This window comes from Heterocephalus glaber, unplaced genomic scaffold, assembly GCF_053883595.1.
Source record: "Heterocephalus glaber isolate CG9 unplaced genomic scaffold, H.glaber_assembly_v1.0 deba00000546, whole genome shotgun sequence".
In the NCBI taxonomy this organism is placed as follows: Eukaryota; Metazoa; Chordata; class Mammalia; order Rodentia; family Bathyergidae; genus Heterocephalus; species Heterocephalus glaber.
In genome coordinates this window covers 31,279,835-31,299,057 of record NW_028258147.1, presented here as the reverse complement: position 1 = coordinate 31,299,057, position 19,223 = coordinate 31,279,835, and the positions used below count along the sequence as shown (strand labels likewise).

The 19,223-nt window shown below is 36.6% G+C and overlaps 1 protein-coding gene and 1 long non-coding RNA gene across 37 annotated transcripts in view; one reads left to right on the top strand and one right to left on the bottom strand.

The window, feature by feature from the left end:
* Positions 1-19,223, top strand: part of Ppp1r9a (protein phosphatase 1 regulatory subunit 9A) — a 358,246-nt gene that overhangs the window by 28,041 nt on the left and 310,982 nt on the right. The gene's annotated exons all lie outside the window — the stretch shown is intronic.
* LOC110345460 (uncharacterized) lies at positions 4,013-10,587 on the bottom strand. Its single transcript, XR_002388815.2, has 3 exons — positions 10,482-10,587; positions 6,222-6,261; positions 4,013-5,471 (listed from the first exon to the last, which is right to left on the bottom strand). It is a non-coding gene; the product is annotated as an uncharacterized LOC110345460 (long non-coding RNA).

Genomic DNA, 19,223 nt, shown 5'->3' with positions numbered 1-19,223 from the left:
GAGGGGAGTAGGGACAAAGAACAAAAAGCAGATTGGTCATCTCAAAGTTACTTTCCTGGTAATGTGGGAATAGGGAGACAGACAGTAGTAAAATAACTGATTAGGTAGCATCAGATATCTTTAGGCTGCTTTTTTTTTCCCTATAAGAATTAAAGCAGAGGGAACTTCATTATGCCAGTCAAAAATGGCCTGCTAGGGAACTTTGACTCTCTCTTGATTTCTGAGAAGGTCAAGTAACTTAAGTTTTGATTTGGTGACTTTAAACAGTAGCATGGGTGACTCCATTTTGATTTTAGTCTGGGCTTTTGGGACCCAGTGCAGGACCTTAGACCAAAACAGTGTCCTCCTATAATTTGCATTTAATATACTATACCTCTTCCTTGAGACTCATAAAACTGTTAACCTATTCAAGGCTCCATAGAGACCATACTAGTTTTTTTTTTTTTTTTTTAAAAACTGAAAAAATTCTCTTGTTGCCTTGTTCTTTATACATTTGATATTGTTTAGTATCCCATGAGTTATGGAACACACTTTGGGAGAAAGTCATATAGTTTTTATGATAGAATCACATCTTAGTAGTTCAGAGGTTCTTACTGCTGTTTTTCTTCCTCAGTAGTTATGCTTGAACTCTGAAAATTTATAATAAGGAATATTGGGTTATGATGATTTTGATTAACAAAAGCACTGCTATGATAAAATAATTTTAACTTTGAGCTTGTTGATTATAGTAAGTAGACAGTTTTTGCCATTTCATTCCAGAAACCAGAGATTTGGATTTAAAATTTTCTTTTAATCTCCTAAATCAGCCTGGATTTATAACATGCTATATTTTTTTATCTCATGATAATCATAGTGCCAAAATATTCTGTTTTGTTTAAATATTGATGAGTGAAGTAAATATTTTAGGCTGTGCTTTCATTTGGAAAAGAAGATTTGAACAGTAATTTTACCCCCTAGAGATAGCCAATTTGGATAATTAAGCCTAAATTAAAGTAATTTTCCTCAGTAACTAGGCTTAAGTGTTGTAGTGTGGATACCAGAGAAGACAATGGACTTGGAATGAGAATACTTTTAGAATTTTCTAGCTGTGTTCTCTTTATAATCATTAACTACGAATGATCTTCTTAAAGGCCCAGTTTCTCTTATATAAAATGAAAAGTTTGATTAGATGATGTTTTAAAGATCTCTTTTAGGTCCTAAAGTCAGTTTTCTTTAGTTCTACATGTAAATAATAATTCTAGGGATAGGGATTTAGCTCAGTGGCTCCACCGCCTGCCTTGAAAATGCAAGGGCCTGAGTTTGATCCCTGGTACCAAAAAAAACAAAACAAAAAAACCCCCCAAAAACCCCAAACCAAAAACAAGCGAAAAAACCCCAAAACAAAACACTAATTCTAGTTCTCAGTCCTGTTTTTCCTGGAAAAGCTTTTAACATCAAATCAGGTTTAGGTTGGAAACATTCTTTGCTATTTTGTAATACTGGAGATCAGGGAAAAATGCTTCTCTGTTTTCATCCTACTATTTTCTGTCTTATTTCATGTACTTGTGTCCATATCTGTCCTTATGTTATTTCTAAATGGATTTGAATAGAATTATTTTACTGTGTACAGTTAGAAACAGAGAGACTTGAGCAAAGATTGCATGAATGTTTTAAAGTACTTTGCCCTGAAATGATGTTAAAGTTGTTTAGATCAATATATTAATAGAAAGACTGGATGCAGTGGTGAATGCCTAAGATCACAGCTACTCAGGAGGCTGAAGTAGGAGGACTGCAAGCTTGAGGCCAAGCTGGGCAACTTAGCAAGATCTTGTCTCAGATTAAAAGAAGGAATAGGCTGTAACTCAATGATAGAATGCTTGTCTAGCCTGTGCACAAGACCATGAGTTCAATCCCTAGCAGGCCCCAAAGTATACATGTGTATGTATTATATACAAATAATATCTTCTACTAAGTACAGGGAGAATGTTTGTATATGTTTGCATGTATGTACGTTTTTTTTTCAAAACATTTAACAGCTCAAATAATTATAAATTCTAAAAATACTGGTGGGAAATGTTACCAAATAGTGAAACATTAATTCTTTAAAATATCCTGTTTAATAAATAACCAGCGATAGTTATTCATTGCCTCCTTGACTTTGGGTAATTCATTTCTCCAGTTCTTATATTCCTCAGTTGTTATGTATACTTAGAACTAGCTGGAATAAATTTATACATTAAATAGGACCACATTTTCTTCTGTTTTCATGCTTCTTGCTTTTTTCAATGAATGTTATGATAATTAACAGCCATTCACGTGAAACATCATTTTAACAGCTCTTTAGTATCAATATATCATAGTTTATTTTTTATTTTTCCCCTATATTAGATTATCTCAAAAAGATTTTTCTTCTGTACCTGGGTCTTTTCTTTTTCCTGGTACTGGGGAATGGAATGCAGGGGTTGCTCTACCTCTGAGCTGCATTCCCCAGCCATTGATTGCTTGATTGCTTGATTGATTGCTTGATTGATTGACAGGTTCTTGCCGAATTGCCCATGGTGACCACAAACTTGCAGTCCTCCTACCTCAGCTTTCCAAGTAGCTGGAATTAGGAGCATGTACCACCATGCCTGGCTATTTCTGCATCCTGATCTATTCTGTGTACTCTGAGTATTGCTGTGGCATAGATTTCTAGGAGTGGTGCTACTCAGAATTCCTTCCTGTCCTTCAAGATAGGGTATGTATACTGCTCCTAAGCTCTAAAGCTCTCTTAATTTCCCTGGCATGTGGTGAGTCAGTTTGTTGCAAGTGTTAGGCTGTATTCTGTACCCTTCACTGAAAGCTCATGGGGACACAGATTTATTTATGTATTTATTTACTCATTTATTCTTTGTGTCCTGGCATTGAGCCTCGTAGTCAAAGGTACTCAAAAGTAAATTTGATCTCAACTTGAAAAGCAATAGTCATCTCCGTTTCAAAGTTTTGGTCTGTCTTTTACAGACTTCTTTAACATTGAAATAATTTTGTTTTCTAGTGCATTTGGATTAACATAGTTCTCCTCAAGTCTAGAGCCATCAATATGTGGGATAGCTCCTCTGTTTTATGAAATTTAACTTTCAGAAGCTTGTCGTGACCCAGTTGTACAGATGTAGTTTCTTGCAGAATGAATGCTTTATAAGTCTCTTGAGATAATTCTAATTAGAAATCAGCAATGGGAATTTTTATGTAATTAGCATTGTAGTAGAGTGAAAAGAATACAGGTTTTGAAATCAGTTGTTTGAAAGCATTTTGTCTGTGGCTTTATTGGTCAGTTTTTTGTCAGTGATACCAAATACCTGACATATACAAGTCAAAGCAGGAAGGGTTTATTTTTCCTCATGGTTTCACAATATTCTGTCTGTCGTTAGCCAGCTCCAAGGCAAAGACATCATGGCAGAGGAATTTTGTGGAACAGAGCTGTTTATCTCATGGTGGCTGGGAAGCAGAGCAGGGGAGCAGCACCAGAGAGGAAGGGGCTGGGGACTAGGTATAGGCCCAGGGCTATGCCTGCGTAGGCCACCTGGACACCCAGAAATGTACTTTACTATTCCCCCTGGGTCAGTGGTGGTGAACCTATGGCATGGGTGGCACAGTGGGCAGTTTATGTCATTAAAGGGTTTGCCATCACTGCCCTAGGTGGCTCCCAAGCCAATCAAGTTGACAATTAAACTCAGCTGTCACAGTGGCATACCATAGCCATTTACTTAGTGCAAATTTGTTCATTGCTGGGAGACTCAGTTCTTTCATCTGTAAGATAGATATATTAAGATAGGGTGTTGGAAGGGCTAAAGGAAGTTTTGAATGGGACATGCCTAATGTGGGACTTGGTACATGCGATGTGCTTGGGAAGTGTTAGTCCCCTTCCCCAGGTACTTTCAGAGTTTCCCAGCCTTCAGGGGAAATGGGCTGATCACACCTCTACTACATTGGTGCCCTCCCTTCTGTCTCCTCCTGCTTTGGAGCTGAGGATTGAGTGTAGGACTTGTGCATGCTAGGCAAGTTCTGTACCACTGAGCTGTAAGTATTCTATTGGGATGTTATAGTTGGGTAGATGATTGTAATAGCTGACAGGCATTTCAGAGATTTTAGAATTTTTCTTGTTCAAATGTATCTGGTACTTTTTTTAATTTTATTTTTATTAGTACATATTTGTCATACAAATTGATCACATTCATCATAGGGAATTTGTATCTGTACATAACATATCTTAATTGTTTTTCCCCCATTCCCCTCCCTTCCTTTCAACCTTTCTTTCCCTCCCCATTTACAAAATCTTTGTAACCACTTTTTTCTTCCCTTTCTTTTTTTTCCTTTTCCCTTCCTTCCCCTCCTTTGTTCCCCTTCCCATTTGAACATGTTCTTCCTACTTCCCAGTATCTGTCATCCATTATGCTTCTCACTTACCCTTTGGGTTTTTCACACAAGAGAAACAGTGGAATATTTAAACTTCTGTGTTCAATTTATTTCACCTAACATTATGGTCTCAAGGTGCATCCGTTTTCCTACAGATGATTCAAGTTTATCCTTTATGGTAGAGTAGTACTCCATTGTATATATATACCACATTTTCTTTATCCATTCATCTTTTGATAGGTATATGGGCTGTTTCTAAGATTTAGCTGTTATAAATTGTGCCTCTATAAGCATGGGTGTGCACATGTCACTGTGGTGTGATGCTTTTTACTCTTTTGGGGAAGATACCTAGAAGGAGAATAGCTGGGTCAAATGGAACCTTTAGTTTTGGTTTTTTGAGGAATCTCCATACAATTTCCATAGTGGTTATATCAGTTTACACTCCTACCAGCAATGTACAAGGACTCCTTTTTCCCCACAGCTTCACTGTCATTTGTTATTGGTTGATTTCTTTCTGGAGTGAGATGAAATCTCATTGTTGTTTTAATTTGCATTTCTGAAATGACCAGTGATGTTGTGAGCATTTTTTCATATATTTATTTGCTCTTTGTATTTCTTCATCTGAGAAATATCTAACTCGTTTCAGATGGCCATTTTTGGATTGGGTCTTTAAATTTTGGTGAGGTCTGATTTTTTTGAGTTCTTTATATATTCTAGATATTAGTCCTTTGTCAGAGGAGTAGCTGGTAAATATTTTTTCCCATTCTTTGATTTCTCTTCATTCTGTTGGTGGTTTATTTTGCTGTCCAAAGGCTTTTTAATTTGATGTGATCCCAGTTGTTGATTCTTTGGAGTATTTCCTGTGTGATATCTGGTACTTCCAAGAAAACATTTTTTAAAAGGATGTATTAGGTGTGGCACTGCCATCAACACTAGAAGAGAAGCGTTGCTGACTTATCATGGTTAATAATAAGCTCATGTTTTCATGGCTGTTACATTTTTTCATGTTGTCTTTTTTTCTCTGTCATTTTCCTTAATGTGGTTTACTTGAAAAATTTTCTTGGCTGTTCCTCTTTCAACTTGAGTTAGGTTACAGTATTCTGGTCAAAAATAAAAAATGATCCTGGTTAATATCTTTCTTGATCAAACTACTCTGAATTTTGTCAGACCATGTGAACAAGCAGTAAAACTACTTTTGGGAGTATAAACTAGCAGAAATAAAGTCTAAGTAGCGGAGTCTTCTTCTAAGTAATATTTCATTTTTATTTATTTATTTTTTGGGTATGGGTGATTGAACTCAGGACCTTGCGCTTGCAAGGCAGGTGGCGGAAACATTGAGCTAAATCCCCAGCCCAGTAATATTTCATTTTGGGGTGTAAAACTGAAATGTGCCACATTGAATATAGCTCTGGGTGTTAGAAGAGATCTAGCATTTTTTTTAAGACAGGATCTTGTAGTTTGGTATGCCCTTTACCTTACTGTGTAGCCTAGGCTGGCCTTGAACTTGGAGTGCTCCTGTCTCAGCCTTCTGAGTACTGGGATTACAGGCCTGCTCCACCACAGCCAGCCTGACAGTATTTTCTTAAAATCTTAAGTATCATGACATGGATGTACTTCTGTTTTTTAAGGATAATTAAATGGTATTACTTCTAAGCTGTGGGAAAAAAGTAATGAATTTTTATAAATAAATATATTATTTGTTTTTTGGTACAGGGATGCTAGGACAGGAATGCATTAATGTGTGAGGGGGATGAATCACTGTAGAAGCATTGAGATATAATTGAAAGTATAATGGATTTAAAGTAAGATGCTCTGGGGCTGGGGATGTACCTCAGTGGTAGAGTGCTTACCTAGCATGTGTGAGGCCATGGATTTGATCCCCAGCACCACCTGACAAAACAAAACAACAAAACACAGTAGAGTGAGAAGATGCACCTTAGGACTCAGCTCTAGTGCTTACTGCTTATGTGACTTTGTATATATCTCTTCCCAGCCTTGATTGCTTCATCTAGGAAAAGGGATAATGTTACTTTTTCACAGTGTTGCTTTGAGACTTAAATGAATATATAAAGCCACTTTCTAAATTTGAAAGCATCATCTGTACTTGTGTGTGTGTGTATAATATATCTGTATAGATTTACATCTTATAGCTATCCTTTTGGATTAGATGAGACTGCAAAATGCTCAGCCACCCTCCTCCCCTCCCCCAACAAAATACAAATTATAGATGTATAATTCATTAAATGTCTTGGAGAAAAGAAAGATTACCATGATTTTTAGCCTTCTTTTTAAGAGAAGGAAGCAAACATTGATGGAAGATTGCCTAATAATTTGTTGTAAATACTCTGACCGTAGCCTATTTGTTGTTGCAAACTCATACCTGTTTCTTTAAAATATGAAAACATCAAAAGCAAAAGATATAACCTATGTTGGTGCCTAAAATCTGGTTTCGTCCATGGTGCTGAGAAGATTGGAAATCATCCAGATGAAACACAAACTAAGATGCATTAACATATTCTTGTAAGTTTAAAAACTGTGTGTACACTTTATACACTGTATATACTGTATATACTGCATATATTATATATAACTAAACTCTATGTATATAATATATATAAACTACATATATGTATGTTGCACACACAGATAGATAGGTGATACATTGTTGTAGTACTGTAGTCCTTAGAGCAGTGCTGGTAGATATTGGGCGTATAATAAATACAGAATAAATGAACAAGGGGAATATTAAACTGAAAAAAATCTGCTTCTTGCCCAGGTTTGATAACTCATACCTATAATTGCAACACTCGGGGCTGAAGCAGGAGGATCATTGCGAGTTTGAGGTCAGCCTGAGCTATGTAGTGAGTTCAAGCCTAAATTGCATAGCAAGACTGTCTCAAAAACAAAACAAAACAAAAATGGGCTTCTTAACATAAACATTCAGGTTACCCCTTTTTAATTTCTTCCTTCTTTTTGTTTCAAGTCATGAAAAAATATTAATCTATTGTGTAGATTTTTGGCAGAGGCAAGATTTTGATGATAATGTACTGCTCAGTATTCTGGTAGACTTTAGAGCACTTTAGTCAACAATACAGTAAGATAGAGCACTTTAGTAAACAAAACAGTATATATAAATTACTTATATTATTTAATAGTTTACATAATAAATGTATTAGTGTTCTCCAGAAGAAGAAAACCAAAAGATCGTATATATAATTACAAGAGGATCTTTTAGATTGGATTGCATAACCAGAGGCTGGAGAGCTGGGGAAACTAGTTGCTCAGGCCAAGAAGCTGGAAGCTTCAGAACAAAAAGGACTAATGTTGCAGCCCCAGCTCAAGGCTGAAGGTCTGGGAAGTTCCCTGGAGAGCCACTGGTACAAGTTTACATTCAAAGGCTGAAGAGTCTGTAATCTGATGTCCACAGGCAATGGCAGCAGCCAAAAAATGCGCCTATTCAAGAACAGCCTAGCTTGTGCATGTGTGAGAGATCCCCCTTCTGCTTTTTATTCTACTGGGGTCCCCAGCCTACTGGATGGTGGTACCCTTCACATTGAGGGAAGGTCTTCCTCACTCAGTGGCTAACCCACGTGCCAGTCTCTGGAATCACCTGATTAGGCTTCTCTGAAACTTGTCAACTCAATAACCAGGATTAGATATCACAGTATTTATTGGACGTACACTACGTCCTTCACATTTAACCAGTTACTTGACATTCACTGGGAATGTGTACCGTATGTTCACAACTTGAGAACTATAGGGGTAGTTTACCCAGCCTCATAGACAGCCAGATGCATTGTCTCTTTTCATTTTCCCCTCCCTTGACCAGTCCTGATGACTGATTGCAAGGTGGTGCACATGTGCAGAATTTTTTTCTGTTTACTCCCATACTATCAATGCTTGATATGGTACCTCAGACACGTTAGCTGATCAGTTAGTATTTGTTGAATCATGAAAAGATGAAGGTCATGATTTATTAGTATTGTTATTGCAAGAATCAGTGTACCAATCATGATGGGTATATTAAGCCCTTATAATGTGTTATGTCCTTTGCTAAGTAACTTATAGGCAGTAACTGACTGAATCCCTCATATTTTCCATTTGAAGAATTGGAGTCTTAGGTTAGATATTTTACCTGATATCATGTGACTGTCTCCCACTTTTTTTCTTGGTTCTAGTCTAGTGTGGGTCTAGTCAAGTCTTGTGTGGGTGCTTGTTTTTCATTTCCTTTCAGTACAGCTGAGTTCATTCTAGTTTCATTCATTTCATCCAGATATACAAAATCCTCCTTGATACTATTTCCCTTCTAACTCTTTCCTAAGTACTCTGAAGAGTCTCTTCTCTTTACTTGATCTATGAGCCAGAGATGGTCCTAGTCATAGCTTATAAACATGAATTTGGTGTTAGTTATATTTATATGAAGAAAAAAATCTTTAAGCCTTGAATTAAAATGAACCAGTTCTGTTACCTTCAAAGTCCTTAAAAATAATGTTTCTTCAGAGTTCCTTTAACTGTCTTCATCTTCTTTCTTTAGCTACTTTTAAACTTGTTTCTTTTCAAAGACCATAGTGTAAGATCATAAACTAAAGTATCACCTACGATATTGATGTTAGATTCACAGAATTTCCAAACTAGAGACAACCTTATTTTATTTTTCAGATTTTTTTTTTCTTTTGAGCCTGGGTTACTCCCATATTGGCCTTTAACTTGTGGCAGTCCTTCTGCCTCAGCCTCCCAAGTGCTAGGATTACAGGCATTTGCCACCACACCTGGCTTATTTCATTTTTTGTAATGAAGAAAAATCCTATATACATTAGAAAACTTAAGTTAGGAAACTGGAAGTCTTAGAGTGTTAATGCTCCCAAAATATACCTTGCCCAGCTCTCATCTTTCTGTAAGTCTTGAAAAGTCTTTCATGATAAAGAAACAGATTCTTCCAAACTTCCTTACAAAACCAGAGAAGAGCTGAGAATGTGAGGATTGTGCTAGGCACAATGTCACTGTGCTTCCTTCATTGTGCCAGAAAGAAAATTATGTTCCTGATTTGATTTTGTCTATGAAAAGCCAATCAATGTGTTTTAAAAATTGAGAAATAGCGGGACAGTAACACACAAGACAAGTAGAAGTAGAAAGAGGAAAAGGTTTAAAAAAGCAGTGCCATTTAGAAGCTGTTGCTGAGATCAAGTAGGACGAACAGGTTTAGAGTTGATGACAAAGGGACAAACCAGTGATCATTTTGCCATGAAGGGGTGCTTAGTGACTATGCGTAGGTAGCAGGTTTGTCACTAAGGTACAGCAAAGACATGGACGTTGGAATTGTATCTTATAATCTTCTCCCCTGAAGACAGGAATGACTTTAGCCAGGTCTGATTTTGCTGATTATGGGAAGTGCAGTTAAAGAGTTTAGTTTCTTACGTATAGAAGTCACTGTCATTTTCCCCACTTCGCTCCTAACATACTTCTGCTCTCTGATTCTTAGTCCTTTGGCCCACCAAGAAGGACAGCAGCAGCCTAAAGTCAGTTCTTTAGGCTATAGAGTTGTCAAAGTGTAACCTGAACTTCACATTAGTTCTGTATTTAGCAGCAGGAAACAACCACTTCCTAGACTTGGGTGAGGAAATAGAGTATGAGCCATCTAGGAATAAAAATCTGTGTCATCAAAAGAGAAAAAAGGAGGACAGACGCTGACAAACTGTGGTCCCAGGGCTAAACCTAGGCCTCTGTTTCTTTTGGTAAATGAAGCTTTGTTGAATATAGCCACACTCACTCCTCTAGTTTTGCCTCTGACTAATTTCCTACTACAAAGGCCGAGTGAGTAGTTGCAACAGAGACTGTAGCCAGCCAAGCCAAAAATACCTTTTTGCTCTCTGTCTGCCCTGTCTTAGTCACTTTCACATCTCTTGGAAAAAGTACCTGACTCTCAGAACTTAATGGGGGAGACACTTATTTTGGATTGCAGAATTTTTCTTTTTTTTTGAGATAGTCTCCCTCTGCAGTTCAGGCTGGCTTTGAACCCACTGTGTAGCTCAGGCTTGCCTTAAACTTGTGGTGATCCTCCTCCTTTCAGCCTCCAGAGACCTGGGTTTATAGGCTTGTGTCACCACACCTACCTGGATTGTGGTTCTTAGAGGATTTAGTCCATAGTCAGCGAACTCCAAGGCAGGAAGGGCCTGTGAAGTACAGCTGTTCATTCTATGGCAGCCAGGAAGCAGAAAGTGAAGGAGGAGCTAGAGAGGAAGGTCATACTGGGAGTGACCCACCTGCAGCCAGGCCCTCCTGGCAGCACTTCCACCTGCTGAACTTGCCTGCCTCTGAACACATGAGGCTTTGGGGGGACATTTTAGATCTAAACATGCCCCTTACAAAATCAGTTTGCTGACACTTGATTCAGAAGATTGTGATAGTTTCTTTAGGTGAAATTCCTGACAGACTTTGAATTAAATGTTCATATTGAAGTAACTGTTAATTTTATTAAACTACCTATCTTAAAACATGGGAGCTTGCTATAGTGATCTCAGGCGAGCTAAAAGGTGATCTGGAATTCATAGATCTCATTCACCATCCTCGGGCCTTTTAGTTATTTTGAGTGGACCATATAGTCTGCATTACTGATATCATGTATTTTCTCAAACCTTCAAGGTTTTTTAATCTGAGTGAACTGCTGGTTAAAATAATTTTATGAAGCATTTTTATTTATATATAGACATCTGTTTTCATCTCTGGGATAAGTAGAGGCCAGTAGACACCTCCCCAGAGTGGTATGGCATTCTGTTGTTATTAAAATTACATTTTTAAACTCTCTCCTAAAAGATTATTGGCACATAGGATAGAATATAAACAAAGACTTTTTGAAATTTCTTTCTGTAAACAGAAAACTCTTTAATGTGGAGTTTTCTAGTTTATATCGTTCAGGATCTATAGAAATTGTGGAAATGTTTATCAGTGAATGAGTTAGGGTTTTGGGGCAATAAAATGGGGAAAATGTATGATAGTATTTACTGAAATAAGTTAATTTTGGTTAGGTCCATTTAGAGATATTGCTTTGCCTAAGTATGTCTAAGACGTCTGTGTTGCCTACTTTGAACAGTTCATCTGTTTGAAACTATTATAGTTTAAGGCTATGTGTTAGATCTGTGAGGGGTAGAAATGGAATGGAGATAAAATTTATTGAGTATGTTTTATATACAAAGCTGGGACCTTGTCCATAATGACATTGAAAGCAATAGGTCTATGGGTAACCATCTCTGTGCATGGTAGATAGTGATGGCTTATGAAGAGGTTAGAAGCTTGGTGAGAATTAAAATCTCTTGCAGTTGAGTATGGTGATAAGATCAGGGAAGGCTAGATTGTGATCGAATTTTAGCAAGACTGGAATTTTTCAAATATGGTCAGTTTTCTCATTTCTCAGTCTATTGTTCCCTTTGTAAAGTGTTTACTTTATTTCTTCTATAAGAGTGTCTTTCTCATCTTCCAAAGTCCATATCCAGGGAAATTTGTGTTCTTGAGTCTTTGCTGCTTTCTCTGCCCTTCCACCCCAGCAAGTCCCCGCCCCGCTTAGATGGATGCCCTGCTCCTTTCACGCTCACTGATATAGCATGCAATAGTGCTGCATAGATGTTATCACCAGTAGTGCTTAGCATCATGTCCTCTGCATATCCATGAAACATTTAATGTATACTTAAGGAATTAGTTTGTGACTATGGTAGAAATATATTCATTAAAAATATCATTGTAGCTGTTTCTTAGAATTTATTTCCTGGCTCTTGAGATTTGTTAATTTTTACTTAAGGGGATTTCCTAAATTTGCAGTTAAAGCTTTGATTTGATTAAAACCATAGTGGTGACTTAGTGATCAAAGACATTTCATTTGATTTGTTAATTTGTAGAAACCCCAGTCTCTTTACAGAGTGGTATCTATAGCCACTTTTTGTATAGTTTGTTGAACTCTGACTTATGTTTTCAAGATTGCAGATTGCTTGGATTTACTGTTTTGAAGAGGATTTTGAGAGCTACTAAGATTTTTTTATTGAATTCCATTATTTTAGAGAATGGGGACGATGTTCTTCAGTGTGTATGGAGAGTTAGATTCCAAGGGTTCAAAAGAAAGAAAAAAATAATCTAAATTCAGATTCTTTGGCTGGTTCCAATGAGATGGTATATGATGTCTGTGATATTAAGACTGTTTAATAGAATATTTTTTTAAAAAAAAGTATCATAGCTAGGAGAAACTGAAAGTGTAAATAAGGATGAAAATGATTAAAACGAATAATTGATAATTTGAAATAGGAAAAGGTCCAAAGGTGTAGGATTGGTGGGAGGGGAAGGGGAAAGTGAAGAAGGGAAAGGAAAAATTATGAGAAAGAAAAAAAAATGGAAACAAAGTCTATGTAAATAGGGAAGGGTGGAGGGGGTGAAGGGTGCACAGGTAATGGGGGAAAAAATAAGAACTAAGATACATCATGTTCAGGTACAAGCACCCAATGATAAATGTAAATGTATTGTATACTTAAAATGTGCCAATTAATATATAAATAAAAAAGTAAAGTATCATAGCTAGGAGGCAAACTTTTGTTCCTAAAGATCTGTAGATTTTGTTTTCTTAGTTAAGTACCTTTACTTAATGTTCATAAGATGTATACACAAAATATCAGAGAAGGATGGTAATAAAAACATTTAGATTAGGTCCCTCACCTCTTTCAAGCTTTAGCAATCTCATGTAAATTATTTAACCTTTTAGTGCTTTTATTTGCTCTTATAAAATGAGGGTGATTATACTTTCTTAAATGAAGATTGCAAGGCCTCATATCATATACAACAGACAGGAATTTTTAAGGTCAAATGAGCACAGATAGGATTATCTGGATAATTAAGTCTGAAAGCCTGGAAGAGGGGAGTATTTTGTGAGGCTGGAGGGACATATTTTGGTGAGATTGTTTAAATAATTTAACTTGATTCATTGTACTTATCTCAGTTCAGTGAAAAATTGCAATCTTTCATTTTGTTTTGTATGAAACTGGTATAAAACTGCCAGTGTAGTCAATTTCATATTTATGCTGCTTCATAAACATTCTTTGGCTCTTTAGTCACAGTCAGGAGACAATAAAATTTGACTAAAGTATACGGTTGACATAGGCTGAACTATTTATGAACATAAGTTCTGAAATTTGCAGACATGTTGGAGGAAAAGAATCAATAAAGATATAAATTGGTTTTGCTAAAATAGTTTGAATTTTTAAAACTATTTTCTTGGTTATCTACTTGACACACACAAAGCCCTATAAATAGAAATAAGAAAGCTTGTTAGCAAAATGGTTTGCATATCTCCTGTGTACAGAATTAATTCTTGGATTTTGTTTCATTAGTCTGAATATTTTACTTTACTAGATCAGTGGTTCACATGGTAATAATTTTGGGAACCTTTTTGTCTTCTAAAAGCTAACGTGATGCTGAGAATGAGATTTTGTGTGTGTGTGTTTGACAGAGTCTTGCCATGTAGTCCAGACTGCCCTTGGATTCACTATGTAGCGTAGGCTGTTGTGAACTCACTGCGATCCTCTTGCTTCAGCCTCTGAAGTCCTGGGATTAGGGCACGTGCCACCATTCCTGCCCTATAAGATTATTATAAAACTCAAAATTATAGATCAAAGTAAATCTGTAGATTTTAAGATTTGAAAATTCTTTGTGGTTAAAGATCATTATGTTTTGAGATAAACTCAAACACTTCAACAAAACACTATAGACAGTTGAAAGGAAACCGGCCTGTGATTTTGTTTGCTTTTTGAGACAGGGTCTCTATATATTCCAGGCTGACTTTCAACACACTATCTTCCTGCCTCAGCCTCCTGAATAGCTGGGGTTACAGGCATGTCTCACAATGCCTGGCTTAGATGAAAGGAAATTTATGACAAATATGGAAGACACACTGATATTTTGACACTTTATCTGTTGTGTCTGTATTAGCTTTCTGTGTGCTGAACACAATACTTGACACCCACAACTTACTGGAGAAGATTAGGCTCACATTTCAGGGGATCCAGCCTGTGGTCTGTTGGCTTCAAGGCAGAAATTGCATGGTGGCATGGCATGGTGGGAGGCAGCTGCTCAAGCCATGGCAGCCAGGACACAAAGAATGATAGGAGAACCTGGGGAGGAGTGAGATACGCACTTCTAGGTCATGCCCAGCTGGTCACTCCAGCCAGGCTTCCCCTGCTAACAGCACATTTAGCTATAAATTCTTATGGGTTAATCCAGTGGCCTAGAACCCCCCATGATGGAACAACCTTCCAAAGCCACGCTTATGAACACATAAGACACTTGGGAACATTTTAAATCTAAACCATAACATCTCCAGTTTTCACAGGTACTATTACTTATAAAAGTTAAGGGAAATTGATATCAAAATGTATGCTTAAGTACCACCATCTTTCCTTTGCTTGATTTAGGCTTGCACATGTGTTGCCTGGGAAGTTTGGAAAAAGAGGACAGGATTAGGACCTACCTTTTTTGAAGCATCATTTTGAGCTCAATATAGCTAAGAATCTTAGTTGGACAATTCTTGCTTTGTTATGGAGGCAGTTGCAGGGCTACATGAAACAGTGAGGTAAAAATCCTATAGTCAGAATTGTCCTTAGCAATCACATCCAATGATATTAAACATATTCCAGTGACTAATTTTTTGTTATTCTGCTATTTTAAATCTGTGTTTCTATATGGTCTCATTTCTTCAGTTTATTTCACAGGAAACTCATTAGCATTCACTGCTTGTTTCGTTTGTTTTCAGTCAAAACATATTTAAAATCATTTACATGTTCTTTCTATAGGATTCAGTGTATACATGGTGACTGTCAGAGTTGTGGCATACATTATTTGGGGATTGTGAAATACAGTACCCCACGTGATTGATGGTATAATTTAAAGAAGCCACTTCACTGTACTGACAGTATTTTGACTTTATCCTAGTTATTGTAATTGCTCATAGCAAATGCAGGGTAAGGTAAGATGTCTGTTTACTGTCTTGAACTATATTGCTTTCTTAAGAGAAACATACAATTTTTGATTCACCCTGGGGTGGTTTATGCCCTTAATGTTTTTTTAGAAAACTCTGGCCTTAACATTTTGGTCCAAGCATGGCCTAATGTTTTTTACTTTTGTTTCTTTTAAACACCCTGAAATAAGCTACCGCTTCAAAAAGAAATTCTTAAATACTAAAGGAGAATAGTAAAAACAATTTTTTAAAAACTGAAAACAATTTTCCTAGGGTGGTGCTTCTCTGTTCAGTTCTGACTACCAGTAGCACCAGCAGAATTAGCCTTTAGGGGTTTTGTCTGGTGCGCACTTTGCTAGGGCCATAGCTCACCTTTGCAAGATTAGATGTCTGCTTTTCTCAAATCCTTCATAGAACTTTTGTCTTTTACCCCAACAGTCTTTCAAAGAGAAGGAGGAGGAGGAGCAATAAAAGGTGAATTTCTTGAGGACCATTGGCTGTAATGGTTATTTTATTTTTATTTCTTTTGTAGGGCTGTAGATGAAAGCTTGGGGCATTCTAGGCAAGTGCTCTACAACTGAGCTACAGCCCAGTCCTAGTGATTACATTAAGAAGAATAAAATTTGAATTTCTTGCTGGATCTTAGTGTGGTTCCAGGTCTGGTGCAGGAATGAGACAGTTAGGTTACTTCAAGGATCCTCCGAATTAGAATTAGGGTCAAGTGCTGTGGCCCCCACATAAAATAAGAATGGAATTTATTCCAGATGAAAGGCTATTGTGACTTATTTGAAGGATTTCCAAGCCTCTGTTAGTGTCTCAACAATGTTGGGGATTTACTAAAGTATGTGAGAGTCATTGTAATGAGAGCACTGAAGTAGGGACTACAGCTCTGGGGAACTTCCCTATGGGTCAGGGTCCTGTTAAAAGAAACAAATTAGAGAATAAACCACAGGGTATGATACTGAGGCAGGGGGCTCCTTTTCCCTAGAGTTGTTTTTCTGTTTTTACCTTTTTTGCTTGAATTTTTGAGTTTTCCTTTCTCATTTGTCTTCTCTCCTCCTGCAGTATGGAAGTTATAGTCATATTTTAAAAAGTGTTTACTCTAAAGGTATATATTTGTGTGTACACATTGTAACAAAGCTTAAAACTACTCTTTATTCTTGAATGATACAGGTAATTTCTATTCTTCCTGTTTTTGTAAAAATTTTTAAATTCACCAAATCAGACAATTATTGTTGTTAATATAGTTATTATTTATTCTATGTGTATACCTTTTTCATTTTTTATTTTCACTGTTTATTCATGTATTCCAGATCTTCCTCTGGGGTTAATTTCTTTTTCCTAGTATGTATAACTGTTAATGATGGATTATTGGTATTAGGCCCTCTGAAATTTTATGTTTACTTTTAAAGAACCTTAAATAGCACACTATCTCATTCCTGTTGTTAAACAGAAAACTTAAGTAGTAAGACAAATTCAATATACAATTTTTACTTTTCAAACATGTATATCATTGTATGATTTTTTTATAGTATCAATTGTGTTACTTTATCCATACCCTCTACTTTTCTTGTGGTGTGAATAATAAAGAACAATCTGTAGGAGATTCAGAATCTATTCTCTATTACGAAATTAGTTCAAAATAGTTCCCCTTTACTTCCCACTGGATAGTACTTATTTTGTTATTGCACTAATTGGTATAAAAATATCTGAATTTGAATTTAGTGAATTTTCTTTAGTTCCCTTAACTTTCTGGGGACTGAAGAGTTATTTTAAAAGAGTTATTCTCAACTCATTCTTATTTGATGCAGAGTTATTGTTTCTTACACTTTCAAAAATAAGCACTTATTTGAGACAGAAACAAGACTTCCAGTTTCTTCATTTGCACATTTGTAGCTCTGATGTTGTGGTAACTTGCATGACCAAGTGTCACCAAGTTCCACCAGTCTCCCAAGAACTTGTCCCACTTTCTGAGCCAGTTCTTATTTAGGCTGTGGAACCAGTATTATCTGGAGTTAGGATGCTGCTGCTGTAGCATGGGAGCCCATCTTGCTTTTTGTGTTCGGTTAGCTACCTTCATGGTACCTCAGTAACTTCACCAGGGATCTTGCTGCCTGCTGCCAAGCACGCCTGCCTACCCAGAGCCTGTACCTATGACAGTGTTACACACTGTCCTGTTGCCTGAGGTTTCATTCTCCAGTTACTGCTGGACCCCAGCTTGTATTCTTTCCATCAGTGAATGCTGGCGGATAAACTTCCAAGCTAATGATTTCAGTTGGCACATCTAATTTTTCCACAGCTCATTTTGTTCGTACAATATCTGATCCTATTCTAAAGTACTCTGGAGCATTTCAGAAAGGACACATGTGCTTTAGAGAACATTAGATATAAGTAAGAACCATTTCCCCTGCCTTGAAAACATGTTAAGGCTGTTTGGTTATAACTTATTTCCAAACAAAAACATAGCCACTGCTTTTGAGCCATTAAATAGAATTTACTCATAGGTCTTCTACTTTCTGTGTAAAGATTGATTTCTTAATATTATTTAGTTTGCATTTTATATTTAATGTACTAAAATGTATTTTTCTATAACAATGAAGTACTTTTTCATTGATTTCCTTCATTTCTGATTGCTTTGTTGTGATTAATTTTTATAAATCGGAAGTTGTACTGTAATATGACTGAATAAAAGTTAACAGTAGGAGATTTTATAAATTGACACTGCACTGGTATAAAAATGTTTCTGGAACATTCATTTTCAACTATATTTTCAAGTATAAAGCCAAACAAAGCCAGTAAATGCATTAGATTTCTTTTCTCAAGTAACTTTTTTTAATCTAATTGGTATCTTGAAGTAATATTTCTGTCTTCTGAATTTCCATACCATCTAGTTTATGTTAATTTCCTGTGCAAATATCTACTTTTTGCCTAAGTTAAAAAGTAAGCATGGATTGTCAACTCCCTGAGGGGAAACCTTGTCCATTTTTATTTCATAATTCCTGGCTCAGTGCTTGCTCACAGTGCCTATTAGGTTCTCGGTTAATGTTTTGTATAGAAATCAATCAGGTGAGCTAGTGTTAAAGTTTAGATTGGGAATTTTCATTTGTTTATATTTAGAAACATAAGAAATCATAAGATACCTGCTTTTGGAAGCTCTTTATATCCAGATGTCAATGTATGTGATCTGTTTTTTCTTTCATAACTCAGGTATTAAATCTCAAAGTGGTTTCTGTCAAGCATTTTATTTGTTTTTGAGATGTGGTCTTGTTAAGTTGCCCAGGCTGGCCTTGAACTTGTGATCCTTCTACCTCAGCCTTCTGAATAGCTGGGATTATAGGTCTGTGCTAACCACACTCAACACTGTCAGGTTTCAAAATACCTTAAAAAATTTAACTATCTTGGTACAGTTTATACTTTTAGCATATATGGAACTTTCAAATCTTATGTCTAATTTTAGAACCAGTGGAAACTTTCAATTTCTTGTGTCTCTCTTTGTTTGAAAACTCTACCACAGTGAGTTTTATCTGCTAATCATGGCCCTGATCTTGGTACCACATCACCTGTTCAAAGAGAAAGACAGGTTTTTGCCTCAGCCCCTCACCTGTTGTATGGCACGAGGCCCTGGACTCAGAAGAGTTCCTCAGTTCTCATGTCTAATGGGCTAAGCATCACAGCTGTGTGTGTGTGTGGGTACGGCTCTGTCAACTCTTATACTTACTGGCCTGAACTCGAAGGAGTTTGTATCTCTTAATATGTTTTGTTTTCGAGTACAACCCTTTCAACATAACTGACAACATTCTTGGAAGAATTTTTTTTTTCCAGTACTGGGAATCGAATTCAGGACCTTGTGCTTGCGAGGCAGGTGCAG